We start from the raw sequence: 23,045 nt of genomic DNA on the forward strand, positions 1-23,045 counted from the left end.
TTCTTTAATGGTAATATTAATTCAGCTCACTGTGAGTGTATTTCTAGTATGTATTTGCAAATAGCATTGCAGCTATTGTGTTATCTGTTATTCAATATAGCAATCTTACGATTTTGATTTACCACAGGAAAAAGTCTGAAACAGAATAATGCATTATTTAGTAACGTTTTGTAAAATGTGCAACATGTCTGTACCTGTAGTTGATCAATATCCTTACTGTTCCAGGTAAGCGCCAGGAATAACATGACTAAGAACAAGTAGTATGTTATATTTGATATTTAACGCATAAACAGTGTAACAGATCTATTTTCGTACTTTGAATAAAAATAGAGTAACACATCTCTTTGTATCTAGGGAGAGTAAACCATAAAGCAAAACAACAAACAGCATTCCATAATGCCACAATCATATTTGCTCATAGGAATCTGTGCTATTAAAAAATATTACATTCTGCAGGAGTTCTTGTTCAAGACTTCATGAGTAAGGCTAAATTACTCTGAAGACTATTCAATAATAATGATTTGTAAATTCCCAATCTGATAAAGTGCAATATTTTCATGTTATTTTAAGAATTATTAGGCTAAAAACTTTCCTTAGAATTTTCTGAATATAACCCATTGTAAACTATTAAAAATAACAGGGAAAAGGGAAGTAAAAAACAAATCTACTTAGCTGACTTTGAAGAACGCATGGGTTTTATTGAAGATAGATTTTGAAAGATCTACCTATAAACAAGTGAGCGTTCAGGTATGCATGTCAACTGCCACCATTTCTTTTTTTTCTGGAAACTACTTATTTGTACATCTTGATTTAACAAAAGCAAACAAACAAACAAAAAAATTAGAACAAAAAAAAAAAAAAATGCAAAGAAAATAAACAAATAAAACACCCCAAATTTTATTTTCCTTTCTCTTAAGAATAGCTTGCACTTTGTAATAATATACATCTTATATTGCTATAGAAATGTTTTGAATTCTGATAATCTAATCAAACTGTTAAAGTAACTTCCATCCACAGAATAATTTAAAATTCAGAGGATCTCGTACAGTTTATAAGTACATCGTACAATCGTTTGAAAGCTGGAAGAGTGGTGTTTTATATGATGAAAGCAATTGTGACACTGGTCAACTTCCAAAAATAGTAAACATGAACAAATGTGTAAGTCTCTGCAGTATTATGGCTTCTAGCCCCAAACCCACAAGCATGAACATATATGCCTAATTTGAAACACTTGAATAGTTTAGTGAAGGCTGCAGAACTGTTTCTATACCTAAAATTAAGTGCACATGTAATGGTTGATCTGAAATCATTGAGTACCTCAGAAAAAAGCCTTTCACATTGCACAAAATACTTCATGACTGGCCACAAATGCGGGATCTGTCTGATCTCATTGAAGCCATCACCTTTTGGCATCTAGTCCAAGTTTCTCTAAACATAGACTTTCTTCATTACCTTATAAATATAGCCGTAGGATCTCACAAAAAATATAGTGATTATAACAGAAGCAGCAAGACAAAGAAGAGGGTTGCTTTCCATCTGAAGCTAGAGCTGAATCCTAGGACATCAGACTGCATAGTAAAAAGAAGAAATGAATAATTCCTTGAAAGGAAAAGGAGTAAATACTCATACATTCTTCTGTTGTTCTTCTTATTAAATTCATAAATGGCCCACATTTCCAATTTAGTTAGCCTGTATTGACACATTTTGTATTAATAATGAAAAACTTGTAGCCTTATTATACAACACTGAACTCATCATTACAAAGTCACGATCAATAATGTACATTCCAATTTTTAAAAATTCTTCCCACACTGAATCATTAACAGTCTGAGGTTACTCTAGAAATAAGGAAATCAAGTATTCAGTTTAGAGCTTTAACATGAAATGCTGAGAGTGATCATAATAAATATGGTTTTAATAGGAATTACGCTAAATAATAATAGTAATAGAGAAAAAATAAATAGCTAAATTTTATATTTAATTTTAATGTTTTGTAACAAGTATATGTGGTTCAAGACAGATTTCCTGGGGGAGTTCCTTTACTGAAGGCCTATCACAGGAAAGGACATAACTTGCCAACCTAAGTTGTGATGCTGAGATTCCTAAAATGTGCTATGGGGGTGGTGATATCTGTCAAGATGATATTTGTGGAGGAGTTCTTGAAAATAGCCAAGATCTAAACCATTAAGAATTTCAAAACTAAGAGTGCAAACTTTAAAATCAAACTAGTGCTTCACAGCAGACAAAACAGATGAGTTGAGGTAGAAGAGGATGATTGTATTTGCTGCTGCGGTTTAAGCCAGCAGCAGCTCAGCACCACACATTTGTTTTTTCATTCCCCCCCTCCCACTGGGGTTGGAAAGAGAATTGAAAACAACCCAACAAAGTAGAATTTGTTAGTTGAAATAAAAACTATTTTCTAAAACAGAAAAAGAAAATAGTAACAGCAATAATATATTATTATAATATATTATAATTATATTTTGTAAATATAATATATTTACAAAACAAGTGATGCACAGCACAATTGCTCACCATTCACTGACAAATGCCAAGCCAGTGCTCAAGCAGCAGCTGCCCCCCAGCCAACTCTGCTCAATTTTTCAAGTTTTTTTTCCACAGGATTTCATATAGTATTGGACAGTTTAGCTCAGCTGTCTTGGCTGTGTCTCCTCACATCCCCTTGTCCCCATCCCCCTTGCTGTCAGGGCATTACAAGCTGAAACATCCTTCACTCTGTGCACCACTGCTCAGCAAACACTGAAACATTAGTATTTTATCAACACTGTTCTTCTCCTAAAGTCAAAACATAGCATCATATCAGACACTATAAAGAAAATTAACTCTGTCCCAGCTGTAACCAGGACATTTGCTCAAGACAGTATGAGAGTGTGTCACTGCATTCTGAGCAGGCTGGAAGTGACAGAGCTGAGCTGCTAGAAACCATTCTAGGAAGGAATTACAATAATCCTCTCCATCAAGTGGGTATGTGCTGCTGCTATGAGGTATTCACAGGATAAATGAGGGCACTGTCTGTACCAAGCACACCAGTAAAAAGACATTTTTCAATCTTATTCACTGCAGAAATCTCCATGGGGGAGAGGGGAACAAAATGGACATCAGAAAGTTTACTACAATTTCCTACCACATTCAAACTCCTTCAGCTTGTAACAACAGGTAAGAATAGAGAACAGCCTCCCAAAGACGACAAATACATACTTGTAAGAATTGCATTTTCACAGTGGATAGGACAGAGGTAGCTGGCAATCCTGTCTGCAAGAAAACAGAGGTACACTTGCAGAGTCCCTGGTGAGAGAGATAAGTCACTAGAAGCGGGTCAGAGTCTTCAATATTTGGAATTCCACCAGTACTCACTACAAGCATGTTGTATGGACTCAGCAAGCTAAACTTAAACTTTGGTTCTGGGCTGAAGAGCCATAAAGTGTTCCCACTAATCTGATATTCTGCACGACAAAATAGTCGGCTAATGCAGGCTTAGCATTTGGAAAACAAAGTATTTGATTTCCTCACATATGTACTGAGCTCTTTGCATTTGTGCACTTTGACTTGGCCTATAAGTGAAAAAAAAAATGTGATGGAAGTAGTAGCTTGTCATCTTAAACCATAAAAATATTAAGTATTTATATTTTTATTAACTTTTTTTCAGTTCATCAAATTGCAAAACATCACTACTTAAAACTTCTTATACATTTCTTAAACAGCTACATCATGAAAACATATACAATTATTTCTATTATCTGTGAATTAAAGTATTCAATATCGAACATTTCTTGGCCCCTCAGTGTGCAGTAAATAACTTTTTTAGAGGAGCAATCTTATGTGATATACACAGTAAAGGAAATTTCTAGTAGCATGATTATTAAAAGTAACAGCTTGTACCCCTACAGCCTGACTGTATTTAAAAGAAAGTTCAGAACGGAGTGGGGGAATTAGCTGATGAACTTCTGTCAACTACAGCAGTAGCCTTCATGAATAATTCAATATATGCCCCATTCCTCTATGTCTCAACAGACTAACAGCTGCAGCTCTCAAGTGACAAGTGTTATTTTTTTCAGAAGTATCTGAAAATAGTATACTGATTATAAGATAACATATATAATAAAATCAATGTTTTCACTCTCCACTTTTCACTTCTTGCTTCTGACTCACAGAAACTAGTGAAGTTTTTCAGCAAAAGGTGGAATTTTTGAACAGACTTGCGTAAGTTATGCAGCAGGTCTACAGAAGCCCTGGGGAAAAATATATGGTGGTTTACTTTCACATAACACACAATTCACCCAGATTACCCTAAAACTTTTAGTTTTAGTGTCCCCTAAAACTCAAACTCGTATTTAGCAGCTTTGTATGCAGAACCTACAAATTACACTCATAACAAAGATCTTTATATGGGCTTGACTCAAACAGGAAGAAACTTTCCGCTCTGAGGTTGTAGCATTGAATTAGACATTTTCCTTAATGTTCTGTACTTCATGCTATTCATCTGGCACTTCATGATGTCAGGAAATTCACTGTACATATTTGGTGAATATTCTGACACAGAACAGTTTCTCTTGTGCTAATACAGCTTCCGTAAAAGGACATTAAAGCTTCAGGAGATAATTTCATTGATGACAATGCAGCCATCAGTACCATCAGTTCAGCTTAGGAGGAGAAATGTCTTTCACATGATGGCTTCTGAGGCTCAACAATTCAAAATATAGATTGTAAGACTCTATTTATACATACATATGACTTAAGAATTTAGGCAAATAAACCAACACTAGGCAATATCTAATCATTCAGACAGTGACCTTCCACAGTCACCAGGAGTTGCTGCATTACAGAATAGGTCTCTCAAATGAGTGTGTTTAAACAATTTGAGCCTTTTTCAATTTTATGAGCAGATTCTCCAGTAGCATTATGTAACAGTGAGTACTTAAGGAAGGAAAACATTAGCTTAATATAATGCTGAAATAGCTAAACACATAACTGTTTCCTGATTTACTGAGAAGCTACTGCATGCAGTAGTTCTAAGTGCAAGCAGTTACAGACAAAATCTTTCTGATGACACAGTCTGAAATATCAGGTTGCTGCTTTATAGTTTTGTTTTTTGTTTTTAACATAAATAGTGCACAATCTTTCTGCCCAGGAGGAAAATTCTGCTCATAGAAAGTATGCTCTAAATGCAAGAGAGGAAAAACTCTTTCTGCCTTGCCTGTCCTGGGTATACAACATCAAATTTGAGCAAACTGAAGATTTGAATGTTATCTTACTGTCAAGAGATAAGCTGAGAAGTTTCTTTAGCACCTGTTTTACCTCCTGGAATTAACTCTTTTCAGCTCCAGAGATACATTGAATATCTTGTTCAACATAACGGCAAGATCTTTTGCTGCTTGCAGCGGCATGCCTAAGCATCACTTTACTTGGGATGGAAGTTACCGAAATCACTTCAAGAATAACAGTTTTTGTGCACTTACAGAACTAGAATGATGTCTCATACCAATATCTTGTCACAGAAACATGCGGTAGGTCTACATTGTGAATTGCAATTTATATTGCTAATTCTAATGCAAAATACTAGAGAGTTTCCATTTTGTTCAATCATATGGATACTTTCTGTACAGAAGGAAACTGCATACAGAGCTGTAATTCATGTTATGTTTCTGCTGCTTACATTTCATATTTTAACTGTTCAGTTTTCAAACAAACTTAAACAGAATTGTAAGACTTTGGAAACAACATAGCTTTCTGTCTGTTCCTATTTTCACATTCTTTAGCTAACGAGCAAAAATTTGGAACAGTTATTGAGATCATATATTTGAAAGCTTAATAACTTTGCCAATTTCAAAAAATGTTAACATGGTATTAGCTCTAATCAAACTTATCTTTCAAAATAACTTAAGAAGTGGTACTATCAAAGGTCTGATTTATCTGTAGCCATCCTAACACTGAAGGGTTAATTTTTCTGAATACTATGAACAGTACATTGCAAAATACATTTTTATTCAAAAAGTGTTCATAATCAAAATAATATCTGTATTTTTGCAAAGAAAAAATTGTAAGATAAATGGAAAACCATAATAGAAATATCCAGAACTGGTTACTGACATTCTTGTTTGCTGAATGTAGTGATCAGATTCAAAATGAAACATTGTGAGGTATCTACTATATTCTATAAACATGTTCAGCTTCTACTTAGAAGACTTAGGCAAGTGGAGTGTAGATGCCACATAACCTCCAAATCTGAGAGCTGTTGTCAACTCTGACCCTAAACAGAAATTCCCTGTCTCTGTGACATTATGGATAACTGTAACATACTCTTGAGTAATATGCTGGTCCCATATCCCTGGCAAACAGACAAAAAAAAAAAAAAAAAAAAAAGATACAATTCTTTTCAAAAAGAGTCAGTTTCCTGAACAAACAGCAACTTCACTAGGGGCAGCACTGGCCCAAGATATCCAATCTTTTAGTACGTGCATTTAAGCATGTGCTACATACATGAAATACATTGATGACACCAGCTCACATTACAAAAAACAGGCTACTTCTGCTCATGAAAGATTTCTATCTAGGCTGATACAGAAAAAAAAAAAAAAAAAAATAATAATAATAAAAAAATTTGCATCATACCAACACAGACTGTTGTTCCCTCATTGGAAACAAGCTAGTGGCAAGGCACAGGAAAGTATTTTCAAGTCAAAAAGCCCATGCCGTTCAAACTTTGTAAATAGCAAGAAAGTGTCAGTTTTTCCCTGTTTATTTTACCTAAATTCTCCAGTGTATAATCATACAACAAACCAATCCCTTTTAGACAATCTTTTAGTTCTTTAGATGCTACTGTTAACAGTCTTAAAAAAATAAATTTAAATGTATAGGACTTGCCAACTTATACTATATAGCTGTTTATACAGATATCCTCACCTTACCACTAGACTGTCTATCAATATTTACTCCCTAAATGCCACAGGGAGAATGAAAATATTATTCCATGTTCAATATAGATAAAAGAAAGGGAAATATAAAGCTAAGTGCTCTGCTCTATGCTAGTATGGAAAAGGAGATCTCAGCCATATTTTTTTTTTCTGCTAATCACCTGATCAGTTTTTCTTGTGGATGTTCTACTGAAGATGGAAATTATCAGCTATGTATAAAATGAGAAGGAAACAGTAAGGTCTTTATATCTTCTCATTTGTGATATATCTACATATATCTATATGTAAGATCAGCAGTGATGTCCGAAATGTTCTGAAACTGATGGAAGAGAGGTCTGTGCAGTAAGTATTCTTGATTTAGAACTTACCATTTGATTTGTCCAATCTAGATGTGTATAAATTTAATGATTTTTTTTTTTTTTTTTTTTTTTTTTTTAACCATATCAGGTTCCAAGTAGGATCAAGAAGGTCCAAGTAAACAGTTTTGAAATTCCTGGACTTAGCATTTAGATCAAAAAGGAAAGTACTGCTATTCTGAACTTTCTGAACTGTATTTCAGTTTGCAATGTTTGATTTTTTTATTTTTTTTTTTTGCTTCTTCGTTTGAGAAAAGTATAATTAGTATGCCTTTAAAAATATGCTTTAAAAAACACAAGACAAATGCAGATTGACATAATCAGAGGATATTACAGTTTTTCATTTGGTTTTTGGCCTTTTTTTCCTGCTGCTTCATAAAAGTATAGACTCTAGTGACATATCAGGATATAAAATCTGTTTGGAAATATAATAAATTTTCCTTTCCATTTTATATAGGCCAAGCTACCATGCTGTAATCTTGGTCTTAAAAGTGTAATAGCTAAGTACTAAATATGAGTATTTCTTGAATTAGAAATTCAAGAGTTGAATTAGCAGCCTAGAAATCTAGCATGAGAAATCATCTGAGGACCCTAATTCCTCTTAGCCTTCTTTTTACACTTTGTATGATAACTGAGCAATCAAAAATATTTATCAAGTGGACATAAATTTATTAATGATTCCTTTTGCTTCAAATTTTAGGTCTCATTTGAAAAGTCATTATTATTTGCAGAAACTCTAGAAAGATTTAGCATGTAACAAAAAATAATACTAAGAATAATGGAAACTGGAGATTACATTCATCTTTTAACATAACCTGTAAAAAACATTTTGAGTATATATATATATGTATACAATTCCCACACTGGGATACACAAACAAATATAAAAGCACATACAAAAGAAAAAAAATCACTAAAAAAACACCATATTTCTAAACCGTAATACGGAAGGAGTGTAAGTCTAGAACAACAACAGAAGAGTTTTATTTTATACATGTGAATAAAGAGCACCACGTGTTTACAGACTGATTATTTTTATGAGGTCTAACTGTGAAGAGACATTTTGACAGTTTTATTTACATTCTAAGGCATACCCAAAAGCATGCTTTTATGGTTTAAAAACCATATATTATTTGTATATAAAGCACACATGTATAAATATATATATATATACATATACATATATACATATGTACATATACATAAATATATGTACATGATCACAGGAAGTCATTTTATAGAAACCACAAGCCTAGCTAACATGGCAGTCTCCCACTGCACAGTGCCTTTTTAACATATATACCCTATCAAGAACATGAAATTAATTCAAAAACAAAGAAATGAAAGTCCAAATACGGAACTTTAAGTATATAAAATCACACTTCCACACTAAAATATGTCCTGAAGAATACAGATAAAATTTCTCTCAATACTTTTGATTTATGTCACCGTATGTACACAGGTATATAAAAGGCAGTGCAGCCACTAAACTCATTAAATGAATCTTTGATTTTGGGAATTAATGGAGATTTCCAGTGCTGAAGAACAATCTTTTCATTTTTTATCTATTAGGAAAAAAAAAAAAAAAGACTAACAACTCAGAGAGATCAGCCCCTCTGAACAAAGCACAATTTGAAAACAGAAGTTAGATCATTAAAGATGTAAATAATAGGATTACACGCACACTGTCTTGTAAAACAAACTATATTCTTCAATAAGTATCTGTGTGCCCATACGTATTTAATGTTAACAGTTTTTTAGCAGCTCAGGTGGAGCGTTAGTTGCCCAGTGTGGAATTTACTGTAATCCCTGTCCTCAGATGAATGGAGGTAGAACACAAATCGGTAAGGCAAAGTTATATTTACTAAATTTGAGGTGTTGATTCATTCTTCACTGACGAAGAAACAGAGGGAACAACCCATCATATTATCAGTGGTATTACACGGGTCAGACATCTTCCCTAAAGTTTAACACACTGACTTGTCCTACTGAACAGTGAGAAGAACAGCAAGACATTTCTGAAAGCAAAAAGACTTACACTTCTTTTCCTTCTGTCTTCTCAGTTTACCCTCATTTGTTCACCATTAATTCTTTGAGGTAGAAGCTGCTCATTAAGATGTAGCCAACCGCTACTCAACCTCTTCATTGTGCAAAGACTTTGCACAAGAAAAAAAAATACCCCCTTATGAAATATACATTTATATTTTTCATATGTGCTTATATTTCCTTGTTTTTAGGCATTGAACAATACATATAAATTGGAATACAGAATTTAAAAGAGAAATCAGAAAACTTTTTAACTAAAAATTATGTTCCAGAAGAAGCAGGAATAACTGCCACCATTTAAAACACAGACAGGTCTGGTGACTTACTGTGATAACATTCCATATACACTACTAAAAAAACTGTATTTTACAAACTAGGAATTAAAAAGAAGCTAACATTAAACAAATACCCTACTTAACTTGATGCAAAGCACTCTGGATAAAATCCTATGACTGAACAATATAGGAAAAAAAAACAAAAGAAGGAATTTATTCTCAGTTACTTTTTAGAAAAGAGAATTCTGTATAAGCCACTACAGCAGCGTATTCTGTCACATTCTTTCCATAAACTGAGCCCTGTCATTGACAGCAAAACAGATTGTGTGCATCTGCTGGGAATGAGCCAGATGACAGTGGAAGAAACACACATGGATACCTTGGCACAACAACTAAAGAAGTAGAAGAAAAATGGACAGAAAGAAACAGAAAGTTTTAAACTTTAATTAAAATAGGCTCTCTAGCAAAAGTGAAGTTATCTATGAGTCTGGTGCAGACTATGTTTTCCTTTAGACTAGAACTTTCTAAAAACAATTACATATTTATACCATGCATTATCTTGTTGATGCCCCATGGTACTCGTATGGCCACCATTCCTACAGTATCTGGCTTTCACAGAATTTACCTCACAGTAATACCATCCTCGTTTTTCAGGCTCAGAGTTAATGCACCAGCAAAGTGATATCCTTATGGTCATCTAAAATAGCTTCCAGAAGGAGTTAAATCCACACTGCCTAAATCCATGCTGCCATCCTAAAAATTAGAACATCACAGAATCAGAGAATCACAGGGATTGGAAGGGACCTCCAGAGATCACTGAGTCCAACCCCCTGCTAAAGCAAGTTCCCTACAGCAGGTTACACTGGAAAGTGTCCAGGCTAGCAGCATCAATAGCACAGCTGAGATTTCTGATGTAACTTGTCAGGTGCACTAATGCCCTAATGTTAGAGTTCTAGTAAGTTGAACATTTATTGCTAATTTTAGGTATAATAGTACTTCTGTTTGAAAGCAGAGCTAAACACTTAAAGGATCCCAAATAGGCATGATCCTTCCCATGAAATGGGAAGTTGCACCTGAATATGAGGAACAATTTCTTTACTGTGAAGGTAATTTACACTGTTGTTTTACCTTCTGTTTTACTTTAAATATCAGGAGTAAGATATGACTGCCAGCTGAGTAAAGATTAGTATAGCACCTAATAGTCCAAGCAGCTCAAGTTATCTGCTTAGACCATCTGGAAGCCTCATGAGGCTAACAGTCTCAGTCTATTATATATTTCATATTCAGTGATTACTTGATAGTCTGATTTTTATAGAATTACAGTACTGAAGTGAAATAATTTGGTATTTATAAAACACATATATATCAGTACAGTTAGCCCCTAGCTGAGGGAAGCTAACATACACTTGTGAAGCCACAGAGAGGATCTAGAATAGTTTACAATGCATTTTTATGTTCCACCTCATTTCAAAATACATGAATGCCAGCCACATATGTACAATCTTTAATCCACAAAGGAGACTTTGAAAACTAAGATTGCTGGTAATGTTCTTGATCCAAGAAGTGGTAGATTTCTACATACTCTCTTAAGTTTTGTCCAGAACAGAAAATATCTTTTGAAATGTTCTATTCAGATGTTTCTTTTGTTTTTAATAAGTATTGCAAAAAAGGCAAACTGGAGCTGAAAAAAAGAGGTGGATGTTAATTAAGAGCATGAGTAATATAAAGCAGTTTTAGAGGGTTGTCAAATCAATGGAGTCACTGTAATACATGAGTAAGAACATACTTTCATATATTGTTACATCTGCATTACTGCTAAATACATTGAACATTAATACCTTTGTATCTGTGAATTCAGAATTTCCCAATTATAGTGTGAAGAAAAGGAAAAAACAGTATGCTTTTACAATTCATAAGCTGTTTCAAGCTTTTGGATAAATACTAGTCAAGAATGAGCACCAGCACAACCTTTTAGCCAGAGCTGTTGTTCTTCTTCATTCACTCAAACATAATAATGCGGTCAGGAAGTCAGGTTTGGATTTACACCCACATATTCAACAGTCATATCAACTGTTCAAGAAACTGGCTGAAGAGGCATGTATTCTAGGCCATAAGGTCTTTTGTAAAGGACCACCCAAACTCCTCAGAAGATGACTGAGAACAGGCACATAATGGCTACTTTTGAACTGTTTTGTTTTTGGTTGGTTTTTTTTTTCCTCATAAGGGTTTATTACAGCATTCTAACATACCCTGAGTAATTTATCTCACCCCGAAGCTGTACTTCCTGTCTAAAACAACCCGTAATCAGTTAATTAGCTATTTAAATAAGGTTAATTGTCCTCATATTTAAGAATCTTTTCATGCTTCTATCTGAAATTTCAGAGCTTTGCCAGGTGCTCTATATCTCCACCCAAGAAACAAACTGAAATGAAAATAAAAGACCACTAAAAGATATGAAAGACCAAAAGTTAAGTATTGATAAAAATAGTTTCATATACTTAGATGAGTACATTTAAGAATGTAAAAATATAAAATGCTTTCTTCTTATATTGTATTTTGCAAAGTAAAATTAAACTTCAGATAAAGCAACAGGAAACACTGCATGGGAATTAGTTGTTTAAGCTAGTTTTAAGCTCTATTACAGGCCAGAAATACAGGAGTTTTTGAGTAAGAGATAGAAGAGTGCAAGAGACCAACACAGTAGCTATCAAACTATGGCATTCCAGTGAAATATGACTCAATTACAGTCCTTCAGTCCATTTGATGAATATTTAATTATTTATACAAAAACGGGATGCCTTACACTGGGAAACTGAGAGTAACATTCTCACTTAGTACTCCAAAGCCAACCGATTAAGGACCTTTACAGAAAGACAGAATTGTATTTTCTTTGAACAGCTCCAAATTGAGGATAGGAAGAAACTGAAATCAAGTTTCTCAAATCCTAACTTTGTGATGTGAAAGTAACTTAATAGACTTAACTAAATAGAACTTAACTAAATTAACTTAAATAGAACTAAATAGAACTTAACTAAATAGAACTTACAGACTTAATCTGGGGATGTGAAGTCCAGAAGTACATGGGCCAAACAGCAATGTAAAAAATAAATTCCTTTATTTTATGTTGCTCTAGGCCTGCCTACTCTATTTAGATACATCCTGGTATCTTGGATCAATTTTAGAGCATCTCACTGAACACTTTCAACTATCTTGCCCTTGGAGAACTGAGACACTGCATAACAGACATGCACCAAGTTTACAACTGTATTTAAAATTATACTTAAATGTTTCTTAAACTGTATACTTTATGCTGTTGAGCAGCTTCTGCACTTTTTTTGTAGACTTCTAAGTTTTGCTACTGTTGCCTGAGATAAAGTATACACATATTTTAGGGATAAGCATTGGTGAATTACACGTTCAAGATATACAATATATTTTTAAAATCTCCTTTAATTATGTTTTGTAATTCATATTGAATGATTCCACTTCCTGGTTTTCTTGAAAATCATCACCGATGGGTTTCATGTATCAGTGCAGATACATGATTAATAAATATGATTTGAGAATCATATTTAAAATTTGGACAATTCTAGAGAATTTATTATAGTCACTTCATATTTTTAGATATCTAGTTTAGATCACCATATATCCAAAAACTTTTCAGTTCACAGGGATGATACAAGACATTTATTTAATTCTTCTGAATTTAAGACAAACATTTAAAACAACATAAAAAAATAGAATACTGCTCATTCTTTTCTTTCCCAAGTATCAGCATGAAAATCTCACAAAACTAAAAAAAAGTCTATAGACTTTCTTGTGTTCTTAAAGATGTCTTTTAGAAATATCTACCTTGTATTTTGAAATTCTGTCTCTCAAACATGGAAGCTCTATTTTTAGAATGGTGTTTAAATTACAGAGCAATCTTCTGATCCATTAGCAGAATAGCTTCCTCTTTCCGATCACATCTGGAAAACAGTAGAGTGAAAGGAGAGAACAAATTCTTTCTTCCTGTCCAACCTCAATATTACTTTTTATCAGATAGCACTGGAGATAGCTATTTCATGTTTTGTTTGGTGTAGTCAAAAAAGTGATCGTCTCACGACAGGTCTCTCTTTAATCTCATACAGAAAAATGTGATAGAACATAGCGCTACTGTTTTGCAGATGACATTTAGTGACTTGTAACAGAAGTCAGCACCAGAAAATCACCACTTGTCCAGATACATGATGAGTGCTACTCTTCAAAACAGACTAGAACATCTCTCATGTCATGCTTTGCTACATCAGATATTGCTTCATATTAAATGGCAGGAAAAAAAAAGGTTAAAAAAATACTTCAATTGAAAAATGGCGCAATGACTGAAGTATTTTTCAAGGGAATTGGTAGCAGGAAAAAACAAACAAATATTTTAAAAATACTGTGCAAAAATACCACTTCTCTGATTTTCTTTGCACCTAAGGATTTGCGTTATAACCATTAAACATTATCCTTGATCAGTTAAAAATGCCACCAAGAGGACTATTTTTCTTATCCACAAAATATACAGTATTGGGATTGTTATGAATATCTACTTAAAGCATAACTGATCTAAATGTAATTGCCTCAACAGAGATTTAGGAACAGGTACTTAAGATAGATCCTCATTTAGCTTTATCAAAATCAAGTTTTGGAAGAATCATGGAAATATTAGCACATCTTTCTACTTGAATGCCAGCAGAAAATGTAAAAGAATACTGTTTCTGTCCTATGAGTAATTGTTTTAATTGCAGCATCAACAATAAAAACAGAAGTGTCAGATCCATAGATGGAATTAGATTATTGTTACTCAGAGAAGATACGCAGATTTCTACCTACCAAGGACAGAGGTAGACATTATCCATTTCTACATATGTATTCACAGGCAGTTCTGCTTTAATTAGGTAGCTTGCAAATTATTCAATCGTTTTTCCTTTTAAGAAAAAAATGGAATATTATTTTCCAATTAATACATATTTTAGAGCATAATTTAAAATTATTTCCAATTGCTAGCAACACATCACACATAAAAAGATTGCTACTAACTTAACAAGCTTAGGTTATAATTTTTTAATGTCTTCTAAGAAGAACTTCAGTGAAATTCTGCTTATTTTAGTTAGTTTCAAATAAGGCTGTCTATAGGCTCTTACTAACATCTAAGGCCAGATTTCTGAACTTTAAAATTTATGTACGTGTGCTTTGGATAAAGTTACACATTTTGCATGCCACTGCAAGGATGCATTCCCCGTCTCAATATTTCAGCATTAAAAAAAAAAAAAAAAAAAAGTCATGTAGAAGTTTGGGTAAGCATGCAGTTTCGCACTTGTACATTGCAGTAGGGGTAATAAGCTGTTTTTTTCTCATTCTGCTGCTACATCAGTTCCTTATTAGCACCCCATACACCTAGATATACTAAAAGAAAAACAGAATACTTCAGTATTCTGAGAGCAGAAGGGTTCTCATCACACACTGACTCTAAGATCGGCTCTTTTCACACGTAATAAAATGCATTTAAACAAGCATTCTTATTATTTTATTAAGACTGTTGCCCTGCGTGTAACAATGAAAGGTTACTCTTAGCAAACCAAATTCTATACACTTCAAAAGGAAATTTGTTTAAAAAGTCTGCAAGATTAAGGTTTTAAGTACAATTACTACGGATTGTCCACCCTCCTCCATTTGATGCCATCTTTCCAAATAGTCGATAGCCACATCCTTTCTCATCTTCCCAAATGCCCTGCTCCTACATGCTGCTTCTCCCACTTCTCACATTCAATACAGACAGAAGCTACACTCAGGACACAGATGGACAGAGATAAAACAGGCCTAAGCAAAAGTGAGTGGAACACAGTGCCTCCTGTTTGTTTCGCAGAATATCTTCCAAACGTCCTACTAACTTTTCTTACACAGGTATTCCCAAGGATTACTGCAACCAGAGGGGAGCTCCTGGCAGTGCACGTTTAAAGATAAAATGCCAGAACGAAAGGGATGAAAGGAATACAGGTGCCAGCTCTATGGAAATGGCACAGAACCTCAGTGTCCTGTTTCATTGAAAGCTCTTCCTCACCCTTCCCCCTGCCACAATATTTGGGGAACCAACCCCCCTCCCCCCTCAATGATTTTAAATCATCTCTAAACTGTTGAGTCCTCATGGATTTTATAAATGAAAATTACCCTCCTCTAGCCTCTTACACGGGTGGATACGTTTGAGAACATCTTAATTTCTACAGTGATCCTTCAGTAACTAAATTATTTGGATTAAAATAGCACAGTATCATTTTGAATACAATGTCATACAGCAATGTATTTATCATAGGGGAAAAAAGCTACTAGAAATCAAATGCATGACACATGTTACTATGTTGCTTCTTAGTTACAAAAGTAATGTTTCAGGTAGACATTCTACATTATGTTTACTTTTGTAGATTTGTTTTATAAACAATTTCACAATCCTCATGTCCTTTGTACAGATTTTGCTAACAGCTATTGATTGACTACTTAAAAGTAAACAGTAAAATGTAACTGGGCATGGGCTCCACAAATGACATGATCCCTGTATCTATAAAAGCAAATACAGATGATGATTTTTCTAGTTCTGTTCATTTATGTGCATATATTCTGATTAATAGGATTAGACAGAAAAGACAGCAATATCTAAGGTGAATCCTGCACTGGCACACGGTTAATAGTAATTTTCATGATAAACTTCACTGAACACATTATATATTCAGAGAAATAAGAGTAGAAAAAGACCTGTTAGATTGGAATCCAAGTCCAGTATCAGTAGTTCTTTGTAACCTGGGAAAAGAGGCACAGGAGTTTTGTGCTATTTGTTTAATTCCATCCCAAATTTGTGGACTGTTTTATAGTTAATTTAAGGCAGCAGATACTGACTTTCCAGGACTGCTGAATTCGCCAGGATCTCTTAAGCTCAAACTCTTGAAGCCCTCCAGTGCCAGGGAAGGTGGCAGACAGCAGAAATATGTATCTCTATGCTGCTGATGCAGGTGACTACTATGTCACCTGTTTAGTGAACTGCAGAAAGGGCCTGGCTAGAGTCCTGGCTGCTGTAAATACTGAACCTTTCAAGAGAATTTACTCATTATAATAGTAAAGAAAATTCTCAAATATTTTAACCAGATTAGTTTTAAAATAAATAGGGTATTGTACTTCTAGAGTTACCTAGGATGTATTTCTGTAATATAACTAAAACTATTTAGCTGTTTTTGTTTTTGTTTTAAAAAAAAAAGACACAAAAAACCTTAGTTGAGTTCTGCTTAGCTGTATTTCAGAGTAATAAGTTATAATCCTACACTTCTACACTTGTATTGCTCTAAAGAGTCTTCTTAATGCTTACTTCTATTTTTCTTTCAAATTTACTTTCTCTTTGCAAAGGAAGATGCAACGTAACTATAAGAGAAAATGAGAAAATTCTATCACTTTTTCATTTTATCTTTCCTTGCTGAACAAGAGATACCTTTTCCACACTTTGAAATACTTTCAAGATGCACAGAAGCTTAAAGTCTTACACAAATAACAGATCCCAGAATTGCCTTTTAACAGTTTAAAAATGATGGGAGAAGAATGTAATACAAACAAGGTTGATGACAGTGTACAATCCTAAAATCTATATTTTTATATATTGTAAAACTAAATAATTATTCTCATGACCAAGACCTACACATATAGATGTAACTCCCTGTATTCACTGGCAAAAAGCTATTTCAGATGTAAGCAGGCACTGAGATTTACCATGTGGTGATAAAGAAGACATAAGTGTTTGTTACCTGGTAAACTTACAATTTTTGATTGCAAAATCTGTTTCCTTCTGTTTGAAGGAATCTGTTCTCCTTTCTGCTTGCTTAGTAGAACAAATATATCACAAATTCTTTTCTTGAAATCCTTAAATACTAGGCAATATCTTCAATATTTTTATTAAATGAATCTCATTCTTTACATAAAATTGTGCAACATTAAAATGTGCTGAAGTGCTCTCAACCTTTGCTGCTTCTTTATCATTATAAGATCGTACCTGACAGTTCAAATAGACAGCTGGGGCCCATAAGTTATATTTTATCGCACTGACGCTGGGTAACTTTTTGGAAATTACACCCTCCTGTCAAAGAAATAAAGTATTATATTGTTCTATGATATAAATCTAATATAATTGAATGTTTTTTTTTTTTCCAGGTATTCACATAAGTTATAAGTCAGACTAAACTTGTAAGAAAAGGACACTATAATTCAGTCTTTACCATTCCAAGCTGTTTCAATATTGTACAAACAAAACTGTAAAGTAAATGTTTCATGGATTAGAAAACTGTACTAACAGAGTTTCTTCCAAACACGGTATTGAAATAACCAAGAACAATTTCAAAATGTGATGATTTAACTATTCTTTAAGGATTGTATTAAACAGGTATGTTTCACACTAGTCCTTTCTCTTTTTCATTTTATATGGCTGCATGGCACTTCAAGATATTTCAAAAATTTCTAAAACTGCAGTTACAGGGGTCACTTTTGGAAACATAATCCTATCAAAACTTTAAAAATTTCTACTTGAGACCCATAGTACAATTTTTCAGAAGTTACTGTGATGTACATGGGAAACAAAAGAAGAAAAGGAACATGTACTCTTATGTATGACATAATCTACAGCTAGAGAAAGCAAGAGTCAAAGGGAATCAAAATGTGCTTTCAGTGTCCATGAAGATGAAACATCTCAATTTACAGGAGTTTCCTGTCTGATTATAACAACACGCGCAAAATTAAATACATAAATATTAATTTTATGTATGGCATAAGATGAAGGCAATGAAAAAACAATGTTTACATTTATGGTTGACTCATTAGTGTTTTATTATGTGGAACACTAGGAGGCATCAGTTGGGTAAAAAAAAAAAGAGGGTTTTTTTGAAAAATGGCAAGAAATTAGCATAGAAGTAATCAGCTTGAAATTTTCATACACCCAAACGTTAAAGGCTGAGTATTACAATTAAATTATGCAAATGGCCTGAACTCCTTTTCAAGGATAAAGGAAAAATTTAATCATAAAGGAACAGCATTTCATTCCACAACTGTTTTCAAAGTAGACCTCTATTTTACGCATGCATCACAAAGTATAGTTTTACTTTACATTAGGTACTTAAAAATAACTAAATAGACAGAAAGTAAGATGACTTACTTGTTTGTTCCTCAGTATTATACTTTCTGATAAATCCGCACAGTACTCTCCTTTGCACATAAGCTCTTACCAGGTCAAGTGCTATGAATTTAGTATCATCCCAGGCACTTCTAAGAAATTTTAGTTGATACTTTAAGATATCATGTAGGCAAAAATGTTTTTGAACATTCAAGTGCAATCATATTTTATGTTTTAACTATATTTCCCAAGGGAGGTGAATGAAAAGTGTCTTTAAAATTTTGTATAACAATGCTACAAGTGGCTCCACAATATAGTATCAAGTAATACAAAACCACTAAGGTAAAACTGAATTTTCCTTCAAATTGCATTTAACAATGACTAAGCAACAGAGTTATAGTTGTCTTATAGAATAATCAATTGAAATTGAAGTGTGTCTTGCCATGCTGCAGCAATCAGCTTTTATCTCTGTCCAATCAAAATGACATGTGAACTGCCTAATCCTTCCTTTGTAAGGAACATAAGACTTTGTTGTCACTGTTGGTTTTGTGAATCGCCTCTATAAGCTGGTCTGATTTCCTAAAGATGACAGATCCTGGTGAATAGACAAGCTCTACTGCACTGCAGTAAATGAGAGAGTGAGATTAAGGTGGAGGACTTAAGACACTAGCTTTTAATCACCTGTCTACATGCAACATTGTGTGCCAGTTCTGAGAAAATTACCTTAAAGCTGGCCCCAGGGCTCAATCAATTCAGATGTTTAAAAAAAGTAGAAAATTTGGAATTTTTTTGTTTTCTCAGCAGTTGTCTAGCACTGTTAGTAGTTCTTACTGACCAGAGCTGTTTTTCTAAGTCCATTTTTTTTCTGACGTAAGGTTAGAAATTGTATTTTCAGCCCTTTCAAATACCAGAATACTATCCTGACTCTTAAGGCAAAAGTCTTCTACATATTACACATGTGATAATTTGCACATTATATGAATAAGTTGTTATAGAGCCTAAACATGAACACAGAAAAATCTTCTGTTAATACCACATAGCAAGATATAAAAAGCTTAAAATACACCACAAGTATAACTACTCCAGTTATTTTTCAAAATCCTGAAGCAGAGACCATAAACTTAAAACTGCATGGCATTTATATAATCTTTAGAATTAAATCTTTATAACCCATGTTATCAAAAGAAGACCACTACATCTCATTTAATTTTTAGATAATGTGTACAACTTAAAATAATAACATCCAACAGGTAGAAAAGGAACTTAAATATTGAAAAACAAATGCTTTTTCTTTCCAGCACCTAATACCAGCTCACGATTTCTTGCTAAAGAGAATACAGAAATACTACTTAGCTGTCTCTTAAGATGAACTGAACTATTTGCTGAAAAAAAAGTTAAGCTGTTATAGAGAAAAGTTAAAATAAAAGAAGATAGCAAAAATATTCAGCTCACGACTTCTGCTCAGTTCTTAAGGTATTTAGCATTATAGTTATATTTATCTACTAAATCGTGAGTTATCAAAAACTTTCAGAGGTAAACTTTTGGAAAAAGCTGAAGAAAACTCAGGTTTCTTTGTCTACAGTGCTTTAGATGTCTTAAAAAGCACAACTATTTAAGATAAGTGTCTATTTCTTCGTTTTAAACATACATGTTGCAAGTACACAGACAAAGAGAGTTTATAAAAAAACCCCAACATTTAAAGAAAATTCACACAAGGTAGGTATTCATATAATTTTTTTTCTTAAATCCCCCAATTAGCATCTAAGGAACATAACTCCAAAATATTTAATCTCTCACACAATATGCACCATTTAGGACCAATTTCTACAAGACTCTTAAGATTAAGATTCCTTTTTTTCTTGTTCAATCAATCTGAAGAAGAAGCAAACATGTCTGATTCCTGGATTACAGGACACCAAAAAGGGACGCTCTTTTGCCCTCTTTCCTAACAGAGCTGTGGGACAGGCAAGACTGTGAGGTTTTCTAGGGGCCTGATCCTGCAAATCATTATTTATGAGACTTTTCATTTACACACAAGTTGTCTCAGCAGTCTCAGTGGGACTTGCTAAGCACTTTTTGCAGGAATTAAGGTTTTCACATTCATGTCCCTAATTTACCTTCTAATACAAGCTATGCAAGATGTAGCAATACAATAAAAATATTTATAAGCAGCAAGTTTAAGGTAAAAGGATGCTTATTATAACAACAACATAGACATCCTGAATTAAGAGACATTCTCTTAACTTTATCCTGAAAGAAATTTTCTATTACTTCCCAAGGGACTTAAGTGTTAGCACAAACTTCAGTATTAGACGCAATATAAATTATGTATTCATTAATATAACATTTATTTTACTGATAAACTCAGAAAAATGTTTTTTGTTTTTTTGTTTTTTAGATTTGGTGTTAGATTCCTAAAATCATGTCACAAAAATAATTTACAAGATAACAGATCCTCAAGGCGCCTAATTCCAGTGTTTGAACTGGAAATCAGTATATAATACATAAGTTACACTGATTCACAGGTGGTTTTATTTCTATACTCTGCCAATCCCTCTAGGGATTAGAATTATTATACTTCATATCAACAACTTTAATTTTCAACCACAATACTCTGGAAAGTGCTGGTAAAAAGTAAACTAGTCACATTCCAATTGGCTTATCATCCATCTTTTAAAGTAGAGATATGAAACTAGGACATTTGCCATTAAGCTGATCATCAGATATACGCTAAGAAAATGCATTCTCTGTCAAAGCGATTCTTCTCTGATCACAAGTCAAATAGTGACAAACTGCCTTTATCTGCTAGTCTTTTGTCTTAGGTTGTAATACATATTTGATTTTAGGATTCAAGTACTCGCTGATAATAATAATAATAATGATAAACAATAAATAAAATAACTCTTCTATAAAAGTCAGTGCTTAGCTTCCCACAATAATTCATCAAATTTTGTTTGGAATTGTACAGTTAAAAATATTTTTGAGAAAAGGAATTACTGGCTTATGTTTATGCTTTTATTTTTTTCTTTTTTTTTTCAGGCTGACAGAGGTCACAATAAGTTTTACAGAAAATCCTAAGTATTACAGTTACATAAGGCACCAATAGTCTTATAGTCTCCCACTTACATTAAACTTTATCTCAGCCTGTAAAAAACTGTAAAGTAACTAGTACAGGCAGTTATGTAGCTTCCTTGTATGAAAGAAGGATGTATAAGGATGACTTAAAGTACAGTGTGAAGACCAAAGCATACTATTCACAGAGAGGCACACTGCCTATGACTTTAATTCCCCCAGGGGTACAAGGGGTCTTTCCATCTCAAACTTAAGTATTCAAAAGAAAGATGCACAAAGTTATAAGAGCTTATAATACAATGAAGTTTAAGAGTCTGAATTCTTTTCTCAGGCTAAAAAATCAGGGTATAAGCACTACAAGGTCATAGCATTTGCTAACTGTTAAAATTAAATAAGCTTCAAAACCTTCACAGTATTAACCATACAAAAGGCATAAACTAACTGCAGCAAAGTTTAAACACAACGCGGACAGAGGCAATTCAGACGTCATTTGAATAGTCAGTGATTTAAGTACATTACTTGCCTTGAAAGTTACTTGCAAGCAATTGACAGAACAACCATACTCTTAAAAGTCTGCAGGCAACCTCAGTCCCTCACCACGTTCACTGACTGACACATTCTACTAATGCAATAGAAAATGTACATAGGGATTCTGCGCGATGCCCACTGTATTTCATTCCGATGCTGAATTTCACATGTACTTACATTATAAACATTTAGTTGTTTGGATGATCAGACTAGTCCTTGAGATATTTTCCTTTCACAGGAAAAAGAAAAATCCCTTTACTTCTTCCAGCCTTAAATATTCACCACCCGGTTCAACATGCAGCCTTCTTGAATCACACACACAGCCTTCAAAGTCAATCCAATAAGCAGCCAGAAGACGTCTGGTGTGTGTGTGTGTGTGTGTGTGTGTGTGTGCGCGTGTGTCTGCGTGTGTGCAGCGTGGAGGAGGAGAAAGTGGCTGAGCTGCTGGTCGGATTAAAAGTAACCGGACTCGTCCTGAGAGCGTCCAGGAAGGAAGTGACAGCAGGCGAATGGGAAAAGCCGAGCAGCTCACAGCCTTTGTAACATCGCGGAGGGGAAGGGGGAGGCAAGGAAGGGATTCAAACTACACGCCTGACGAGGTGTCCTTGTCTGCTTCTCTCCCTCTTTCTCTCTTTTCTTCTCCTTCTCTGTGCCTCTATTTCTCTCTCTCACGATCC

General features: G+C 33.8%; 1 protein-coding gene across 10 annotated transcripts in view; it reads right to left on the reverse strand.

The window, feature by feature from the left end:
• The window catches only part of MEF2C (myocyte enhancer factor 2C), a 134,655-nt gene that overhangs the window by 98,166 nt on the left and 13,444 nt on the right, over positions 1-23,045 (reverse strand). For 9 of the 10 annotated variants that reach the window (XM_052701511.1, XM_052701507.1, XM_052701505.1 and 6 more), the window contains exon 1: positions 22,546-23,028. The gene's annotated coding sequence lies outside the window, so the exon portion shown is untranslated. Of the gene's footprint in view, positions 1-13,460; positions 13,577-14,465; positions 14,560-17,658; positions 17,743-22,545; positions 23,029-23,045 lie in introns of those variants that run through there. The other variant, XM_052701501.1, reaches the window with a different exon arrangement.

This window comes from Tympanuchus pallidicinctus, unplaced genomic scaffold (genome assembly GCF_026119805.1).
Source record: "Tympanuchus pallidicinctus isolate F22 unplaced genomic scaffold, pur_lepc_1.0 scaffold4, whole genome shotgun sequence".
NCBI lineage: Eukaryota > Metazoa > Chordata > Aves > Galliformes > Phasianidae > Tympanuchus > Tympanuchus pallidicinctus.